This window comes from Lonchura striata, chromosome 16, assembly GCF_046129695.1.
Source record: "Lonchura striata isolate bLonStr1 chromosome 16, bLonStr1.mat, whole genome shotgun sequence".
Lineage (NCBI taxonomy): Eukaryota > Metazoa > Chordata > Aves > Passeriformes > Estrildidae > Lonchura > Lonchura striata.
Genome location: NC_134618.1, coordinates 6,874,733 through 6,884,448, shown reverse-complemented (window position 1 = coordinate 6,884,448; position 9,716 = coordinate 6,874,733). Strand labels below are relative to the sequence as shown.

Sequence of the window (9,716 nt, the reverse complement as noted above, 5' to 3'; positions counted from 1 at the left end):
AGCAAAAGCAACTCAGAGCTAAGGAATGTTATCCTGAAACAGACAGTTTCTACTGTCTTGAAAAGCTTGATTTCTATAATACCAGAAACAATTTCCATAGCACTGGATGACTAAAATAGCAATTCTTGCTGTAGACCAAATAAAAAGCATAATGGTTTTGTAGAGGCATGGAGAAAATCCACATAGCTCACCTTCAGTGGCCTTTACAACTTTACTTCTGGTTATTAACAAAAATTTAGAAGAGGGCTTCACTATAAGATTCAGGGTAAAAATAGCAAAGTGCCTCAAGTCTCCTCTTTGCAGGGACTTTCAGATGAGTTCTATGCAGCACTCTAGCATTTAAAATCTAAAAGATGATAAAGAAGTGCCTGATGCATGAAACTCACATGCTGTCAGCAAAAAACTCTTTGAGAAACCAGACAATGATTGGATCCAAGGAAGTCAGCAATAGCAGACCCTCATAAAGACCCTAGAACAGAGCTTTTTGTAGCAGGTTTTAAAAATACCCATTGCCATATGAACTCACAACAAAGTCTTAAGGATCTACCTTGGAGTAATGCAGGTCAGGTGAAAGCTGGCATTTTCACATCAAGGAGCCAGACTGCCTGGACGCACTGCTTCCCACATGCATTGGGGAAGGTCAGTGCCTTAACTTTGTGCTATGATGGGCTAAATCACCTAGGAATCATCTAATGAAAGCACCAGCTCTTCTTTTACAGATGTAGTCTTTCCAAGTCTGAAACCCAGCTGATCACCACTCAAAAATCTTCTCCTTGTTCTCATCAAAGGGCAGAAGCAAGACATTTGTCTTTGATATAAAGCTGCTGACAAGAACTTTAAATATTCCAGCCTCCTGGGCCTTGGGCTATGCTGAAAGATGGTGTTTGCTCCTTCAGCTTCTGCTGTGGAGGATCCCTGAGACTGATTTCCTTGAAGCTACTCAGAAGCATAAAATCCTCTTAATAAATAAGAGCCCCTGTCCCTGATCATTCAGATGACTGTGAGTAAACCCTTGGCAGAAACATTCAATTTGATGGTGAGAGCTTATTTGACCTATGGACCAAAATATGAAAAAGCTGTGCTACTGAGCCTTTAGATGCACCAAATTAAGGCTTTTGTAGAAGATTCTGACTGTTAAGATAGTAAAGAAAAGCTTTTTGAAGTATCAATGCACGCTGAGCATTGAGGCAAGAAGTATAATGAGCACCACCAGTCTGCCAAAACACTGGAATAGCCTCCAGAGCAGCCAGGGAAATGAAGTTCCAGGCAGGTTCCTGCATGCATCATAACACTCCAGCAACAGCATTCACCACTGGCAAAGCTGTGGTGATTTGGTGAGCACTTCCTTGACAGGCACAGTCAGGAAGAAATTATGAGGGACATGAAATTTTCATATACCATGTACATATGCTTGCTGGAAAGAATATAGGAATCATAGGAATACTGCTTTTTGTTTAATACAGCAACTGCAGGATCAAGCCAAAAGTTATTGAAAAGTATCTTGTCCTAAAGTTCCCAGAATAAGAAGTGACTTTATACTGAAAAAATATCAATTCATTTTCTGTGCATAGCAAATCTGAAAAATAAAAGTGAAAATTCTCTTTCCTTCCCATGCCCTTCTACTACTGACCACACCATGCATCAGAAGTGTTTCAAATATGATATATCTAAAACTGCTCCAAATATCTTCCTCTGACCCTCCTCACAAGCTTTCTCAATAGAATCAAACGTTTTTTTGTTGTTAAAACCCAAGATCAACCAAAACGTAGCCTGAGTGAAAGGCCACTGCACTCCCACTCCAGTGGCCATAGGAGGGGCTGCCCAGAAAGCAGGGTGTGCTGAAACAGTGCAGCCTGCTGTAAGCACCAGATGAAGTCTCCTAGACAGATAACAAACCAGCTTGATTAAATACCATTCAGATTCATGGCTAAATATTGAGCACAAATAAAGGTAGTCAGACGGCCACACTTTGCTTTGACTTCACCACCACGGAAATGTTAATTCATGCTTAATTCTTGATTCCCACACTATTGTCAGTTGTTCTTCTTTGTTCTTGAAAGTCCAGCTTCCCAAACTCCTCTGAATGTAAACTGCCACTGACAATAGGAAGAAGTACAACTACTCACTAGCAAACAACTCCAGTTTCAGTTCCATTTCAGAATCCCAGTTAAATTAATCCCTCCTATTTTCAAGTCTTCAAATGCAATTGCCTGAAGGAGCTCTCCAGATGTTTATCTCTGTGCTCCAAGCCTTGCTCTCTCCATTACTCTAATTGGTATCTTCCTCCTCTCTGCAACACGCTGCAGAACCCAGGCATTGCTGGGTTGAGAAACTCCTCCCCAAAAAAACACATGGGGAGCAGTTTTCTAGGAATTAGTATTCAGTTCCTGCTCAAATGTCTGTAGAATTTACCTCTGAAAATTACCTTAAGGAGGAGATGGCAAAAAAATCTCACTTGTTTCTCAAGGCCTTTAAGACAAAAGACTAAAAATACCATTTTTTATTCTGTCCTGGGTTTTTTGGCTGGCTTGCACTTTGACCCCTCCAGCTTTGCTGGTTAGCAGATAGCATAGGAAAAACAGGAGGGTGACAATGTCAATAAGGCTGATATCTGAACAATCAGAGGGCAGGGAGTTCTAATCAAACTCCTTCTTTCTCCTACTGAATTATAATTCTTAATAATAGGAGAACTTACTCTGGGCTAAATTCAGCAGTCACATCTTTATCAAAAGCCAAAGGGCTTCTACTTCATGAGTTTCGTCTAGGAATTATGAAGCTTCATAACTGATTAAAAAAAAAAAAAAGGGAAAATACTTTCGTTCATTTTACTTGGAATTTCTGACCTGAAATAAAAACTTGAGACTCTGAAGGACACTGCATTGATTCTTGGATCTTCCTGCCCAGAGCTCCCCGCAGGATCATGGCTCTCACTTGAAAGTGATAGAAAAAGAATTCTGTCTTCTAGGACCTAGTTCTTTTCACTCCAAAGCAAAAGGTGTGTCTTCCCAAGCTCATATTTTATCTTTTAAAAGTTTCTCTCTGTTACTAGTTTCACTTCTTCTATTTTATTCCCTCTAGGGTCTTTTCTCTGTCACTTAAAAATTGATCAATTCAGCCAATGCTGTGACACTCATATGAAGTAAAAATGCCAACTACAGATGTCACTTGCCTTGTTTATTTAGTCGTTCTGTGACTACAGATTTTGTGAGGTTTGCTTGTGAAACAGTTTACAAGAATATTCTTAAATACTGGAATCTGATCCATCCATGCAGACTCCATTGACTTCATTGGGTCTGCCGGGGCTGATCAAATTGCAGGATCAGTTCCCACATTTGTACTGAACTCTGCCAGATTGTAAATAACACATTGGAAAAGAAATCAAATCTACCCCTTAGTATACAAGAGATTATTTTAATATGACAGATACAGATTGGAAGTAGCCATGGCATCCCCTGGTTATGCTGTCCTTGGCCTGCATTGGTTTGTTAAAATGTGGGGATGAAGTGAAGACAGGATGAAGAACCAGTATCAGAGAGGAGGTCATCATTAATGTGCAGCCTTGAAAGTAGGAAGGGCTTTGTGAAGGCAGGTTTTTCTTCTGAGGAAGAAATCATAGGAAGGAGAAAAGGAAATTTCTGGAGTTAGCAGAGTGAGTCTCTGACTGATGCCTCGGCTGCCATCAGCTTCACAGTACACAAAAGCTAAACTCAGCATCCAGGTTGGGATGTGATGTGCAGTCAGGCAAAGGGAGCTGATTTCAGAGAGGAGAAATGGCTCAAATTTTAAAAACTCAATTTTTTCATGTTTTATTTTATATTCATTTTCATTTTAACAAAGTAGTTTCCTTAACAGTTTGTTTGCCTAGCAGCACTAACACCTGGCAGAAAAAAATTGCATTTTGTTTAGCAGAGACAGTACCAGCCTATCTCTGTGTCCCTTTCCTGCAATCAAAGCAGAGAAATAGATTTGTGGACACACAACTAATGCCTCTAGATGGCAAGATCAACTTAAATGTGAGCTGTGGTCTTCTGGGTCAGCCATTTGGTGCTTTGCAGAGCAGGTGTCACAGGTGTGTCACAGGTGTGACAAAGACAAGAACTGAAGTACCATCTCTTGAGTCAATGTGGTACCTTAACTGGAAAGTTTCTGTTCTTCTTGTGTTCAAGAACTCTCTGGGAAAATGCACGGAAATTCTTTGGTATTCTCAGTTGAATAGAAAAGTGGCCAAATGCCATTACAGGTGATCCTTGCTTTTAATGTCAAAAATCTGTAGAATTAAAAATTTAAAAAAATTTAGCAGCAGGGTAATCAATTGCTATGTTAAATAAAGAATTCATTTTGATCCCACTACTCTGTTGGAATGTGCGATACAAGGATGAACAGAACATACAAGCCATTATTTTTTCTGAAAAGGCCACTAACTCACTTTAATATACCCACAGCTCACATTCTGGACTGGTAAAGTACCTTCCATTCCCTTTTTACTTTGGATGTCTACCGCTGTAATGCTTTACTTTATACTTTACAGTGTCCAATAAAATATGATGAGAAAAAAGAATCACTGGACTTTTCAAAGATGGTAAACAGAGACTGATCACCACCTACCAGCTTAGGTGTAAGCATTCAAGTTTTCAGCAAAACAGTCCTGGTTTTATTGTGATAATTCAAGTTTGTCAGTTCTTTTTTTTTTATAGTTATGACATCAGATGCCTTGTCTGTGAAAACCATATAAAAATTTTGGCTCTGAAAAACTACTACGAAATATACTTTAAATCATGTAAATCTTTGCATAATGGTGTATTCAGTTGTAATGGGTTCACCACCTTTTATTACTAAGGAATAAGGATTTATATCTCTCCTTAAAATATAATGTTAGTGTGATCAAAGAGAAATCATCAAATCAAAGATCTCTGTATTGCGAACATTCCTGAAAATGTTGTAATTATGTATTTTACCCTAGTTTTCTGAGGAAACAAAACAGGCACAGTCTGCCTGTCCATCAGTCTCAAAAAATCCACCAATCAGTAAAGGGATAAAAAACTGAAGTGGGAAATACCTGCTTTGTGGAAGTTGCTGGCACAGTAAAGAACCATGGAATTATTGCAGCTTGGAGCAACTTTCAGAGGTCACCGAATCGAGCCCTTGCTCAGAGAAAGACTGGGGTTATTCGGAGCCATTTGCCACTGGAAGGAAAAGCCATAAAAGACTGAGATTATTGCAGGATATTGAGTGTTACAAAACATAGAAAATACATTTACAGGGCATGAAACTTCATCCATCCCACTACTTGTGGAACAAGTTGCAATAGCTAAATCCATACACTGCAATCAAACAAATAACCTAGTTTTCCCAGTTAATTTTGAACCTTTAACAGCATTTTATGGCTTTTGCCTGTTGGCTGCCTGTCTCATGTGCTGCAGGAGGCTTGTGATTGTTTCTTTCCCCACACTCAACTTGAAGGGGTTTGAATCACTGATCACCTGCTTCAGCTGGAAGGTCTCTGGTTTGCAATCATGTTCATCTAGAGCACCTGAGACAATGGATATGATTCTTTGGGTCCCTAAATAAAGGTTCCTTTCACTCTTTCCAGGTGAAGAAAGCAACCCAGGCAGCACAGGCAATGGGGCAAAGCATTGGAAGGATCATAAACACTGGAATAAGGGGCTTCTGGCCACCATGAGATAATTCAAGCGACTTTTATCACTGTGGCAGCAAGTGTCTGATTGTGCATATGTGAGATGGAGGAGAAGAACTACGAGAGACCAGAAGAGGCTGCCTGAATGGGGCATACTCAGTGGCTTGAGTGTGTGTCAGTGCCTGCTGGAACAGAGGCACGTCTGCATTAATGGATATTCATCCACATAGCAGAATAAGCTGCACAAGCAGCAACCCCAGTTCTGCTGGTTTAGTGCATCTGTATTAAGGGTGTGTGCTGGTGTAATTGCCCTTCTGCCATTAAATGGCTATACATCTTCTTAATTATAGACATGGCCACCTGCACACATCATAGAGCACCATCCGTGGTGCTGGAAATGAGTTCTGGCTGGGAGAGGCCATCTCTAGGCTGAAGCCAGGGCAGCAAATGGAGCCAAGTGGGAAGCAAGATTTCCTGCAGCAGGGAGGAAACAAGCAGGCTGGCAGAAACGCCTGGTCTGGCCATTTCTGCCACAGGGTACAGGATGGGCTGAGCACCCTCCTCCTTTCCTTCAGTTTTCCACAGTTCCCTCCCACAGTTTTCCAAACCTTAGCCATCAGGCCCTGCTGAAGATGGGGGAAGCCCAGACCAGGACAGGGTGAACCTCTCCAGCTCTGGCACGGTCAGGATCTCTCTCCTGGAGGGCAGAGGCACAGGGAGACACAGGGCTCTCTCTGGGTCCTGAAGGCTCAGCCTGGCGCACAGACATGGGCTTGTGAGTGTTTTAAAAATAAACAGCCTGACTTGGATTTATTTTTACATTTCAGGGAGGCTGGGGAGCAGGTCAGCCTCGCAAAACAAAGCCCATCTCTTCAATGGCATTTTAAAGGCACTAGCACCTCTGACTCCATCTCATTAGGATGAGTAATGCGGAGGGAATGTGGCAAGGCTCAGCCAGCCCCAGCCCTACTGACCCGGGCACACAGGGGATCCCCTCTGCCTGCTGACCCATGGCCCCAGCTGGGAGATGAAATCCCTGCTCAGGTGCAGCTTCACCAGCTGGCCCAGGGCCAAGAGGGACTGGGCTGGGAGACGGGATAGAGCCAAACTTTGGAGAAGATTCTGTTAGTGGGTGTAAGAAATGAAAGGAAGGAGTGAAAAATGAAGGACAAGAACTAAAGAAAAGGATACCTAGACTCTATTCACAATGTTCCCGCTAATGGTATTTACTTTAGTTTTTTGTAAATATCAGTAACCCATGCCAGAGATTTGCCTAGCTTTCCTGCACAAGGAATTTGCCATCAGAACTGCAGTGGACAGGAGTCACCGGAGGATGTGGTGTACAGTGCAGAAACAGATTTGTAAGAAAATAGGAGGCATTTATGGATCAGCTGGATGAGTAAGTGATTTGGAATCAGTGCGAAGAGCTGGCAGCAGTGACATGGTCAGGCGTTTATACAAAGGTGACCATCCTTTCCTTCAAAGGACAGAGCTTTTGTGTCCTGTGCTGAAGAGCAGAACATTTCAGGAGGGAGTGCTAAAGGGTCAGGAATATTCAGCAGACATATTATTCATGTATTTAGGATAAAGTGTTAGCATATGTTGAGATCTGGACTTCACCTTAGGCTCAACAATTAATAAGATTTCTATTTCCTGCTTAGAAACAATCAAATCACATGGCTACAATCACTAGCTGATGGTATAAAATACAATTATTTCATAAATGCATTTAGCATTACTATATACCTATATTTAAAATTTATTCCCTCTTAGATGTAAATACTTGAATAAATTCTTAATAGAATTTTGCTATTTTTGCACAATATAAATGATGTATTTTCATACATCTTTTCAAAACATTTTAAGGTACTTTAGACCCTATTGTAGCTGGATCCTCAAAAGATAAAGTTGACTTAAATTAGGAATATACAGTGCTGGATTTTGATATGTTGCCTTCACAAACTGATGATGCATTGTTCCCACATGCAGCTAACAACAGGAAAATTCTTGCTTCTTTCTTCAATACTGTGTTTTACACTTTTCCACAGTACTGGATTTGTACAGATGAATTTTGCACAATTTTTACTCGCTTACAACAGCAGGAATTTTGGAACATTATTTTAATAATTTTGGAAAATTATCTACTTTAAAATGAACTGAAGCTCTTGCATACAAAACAATGTTTTTAAGGCTTATGATAACATCAGCCTACAGTTAATTTTAGGGACTTGTTCTTTGCAGTAGTGAAATTGTTTTCCTCACTTGTTCCTTGCCCACAAGCGCAGTGTCCGTGGCTGAAGAATCAGGTAATAACCCGTAGCCACCTTCCTGTTGTGACATACTGGTTCATCCTGTATTGGGGATCACTTGGAAGGGAGGATGGAGGGATGAGTTTAAACCTGTGTATGATTTAGGAGGTTGGAATGGAAGTCATTAGGAAAGAGTAATTGTTCTGGAAGGTAATTATAGGGAAAGACTGGCAGTAGGGAATTCAAAGTTTAGGACACGAGCAGACTAAAGATACGTACATCAATCTCTGTCTGAACATCTGTCCTAATCTCCCTCTTTTGCTGAGACACTTAAATCCAGATTTGGCAGATTTGTCATGTTTTTGCCTGGGTCAATACCAACAAAAAATTTCCAGATCTGTAATTCATTTTCCTTTAAAAAGCTTTTGAAAATTCAGAGGAACAACAGGGAAAGTCAGAATATAATTTTTGAGAAGCAAACTATCAAATTAAGTGCTTATAAAACCTGACCCTCCCACTACTATCCTCATCTTCTTATTTTTCCATTTTCTAGACCTGGAATTTACTTCTTAAGGCAGGGTTTCACACACCACAGTTGGAAATTATCTTCCTCCTCTGCCCACCCCTGTAGACTCCGGGGCTGCTGAGAAGCCAGACATGTTGAATTTTCCCCTCAAATTGGTTTAGCTTTCCTCATTTTATGGACTAGAAAAACAAATAATTTTTTACATTTCATTTATCTACTTGCAGGCAGACCAGCACTGCCTACTTAGGAACATTTTCAGTCCCTTCAGGAGGCCCAATTTTGCATGTTCTGAGTCCTTCCCTTTGGAGACTATCCTGTTGCCTATTTCCCAGGATCCTGAAGTAAACACTGGACTGTTTAATGGAACTCTGCACGGCTGACCTTCCAACTACTTTCATCCTTAAAAGAAGTTGCTTCCTTCATTGGTCTAAGCACAGCCTGGACCAACAAGGTATTATTCAATCACCCGCACCCCTGCGTTCTCCATACATTCTGAGAAAACACATCACTCTTCCCTGAGAGCGACTACATCCTCCAGACAAGGCCCATAAAAAAAAAAGCGGTATGCAAGCAAGGAGCAGCCTCGTTGACAGCAGATTTTCCCCTTTCCACACATCACGCTAACACGTCCTTCACCCGCCTGCCCATGCCGCACAAGCGGCAGCGGGTGCCTGCCACGGACGGGCCGAGCCCCGCCAAGGCCCACCCCGGCCACGAGCCCCCGGCCCGGCCACGGGCCCCCGCACGGCCACACACCCGCGGGCCCGAGCGCACGGGCGGCCGAGCCCTCGGGAGCCGGCCCGGAGCCCCGCGGCTGCCGCGCGGGGCGGCCGGTGCCGGTGCGCGGCCGTGCGGGCTCCCTCCGCTCCCGGCCGGGCCCGCACGGCGAGCACGGCCCGCGGCCCCCAGCAGCCGGAGCCGGGCCGAGCAGCCGGGCCGAGCAGCGGGCTCCCGGCCGCGGCCAAGGGCCCGGCGGGCAGCGCAGAGCCGCGGCCGCGGCGCTCCCCGCGCAGGTGGCGGCGGCCCGGCGGGGAGGCCGCGGCGGCGGCCAGCCCCTGTCCCCGCCCCTCTCGGCCTCCTGGGGCGGCGGCGGCGGCCGCGGCGCTGTTCCCCTCCCTCTCCCGCTCGCTCCCTCCCTCCCCGGCTGCGGGGCTGTTCCCCCTCATGCGGATGTGACATTTCACGGCGTTACCGCAGCCGCCATTTTGAGGCACAGAGCGCTGGCGGCGGCGGAGCGGCAGCAGCGCGCCGGGGCTCGGGCGACGGGGGCGGCCCGCGGGCCGGGAGCGGCGAGCCGGGCGTCGGC

General features: G+C 43.9%; 1 long non-coding RNA gene across 2 annotated transcripts; it reads right to left on the bottom strand.

Annotated features, from left to right (window-relative positions):
- Nucleotides 1–3,745: 3,745 nt before the first annotated feature.
- On the bottom strand, nt 3,746–9,661 carry LOC110475642 (uncharacterized). 2 transcript variants are annotated; one of them, XR_002466305.3, is made up of 3 exons: nt 9,603–9,661; nt 5,057–5,183; nt 3,746–4,267 (listed from the first exon to the last, which is right to left on the bottom strand). It is a non-coding gene; the product is annotated as an uncharacterized LOC110475642 (long non-coding RNA). The 2 variants fall into 2 exon arrangements; XR_002466304.3 differs by lacking the exon at nt 9,603–9,661 and adding an exon at nt 7,898–9,135.
- Between the last annotated feature and the right edge of the window lie 55 nt (nt 9,662–9,716).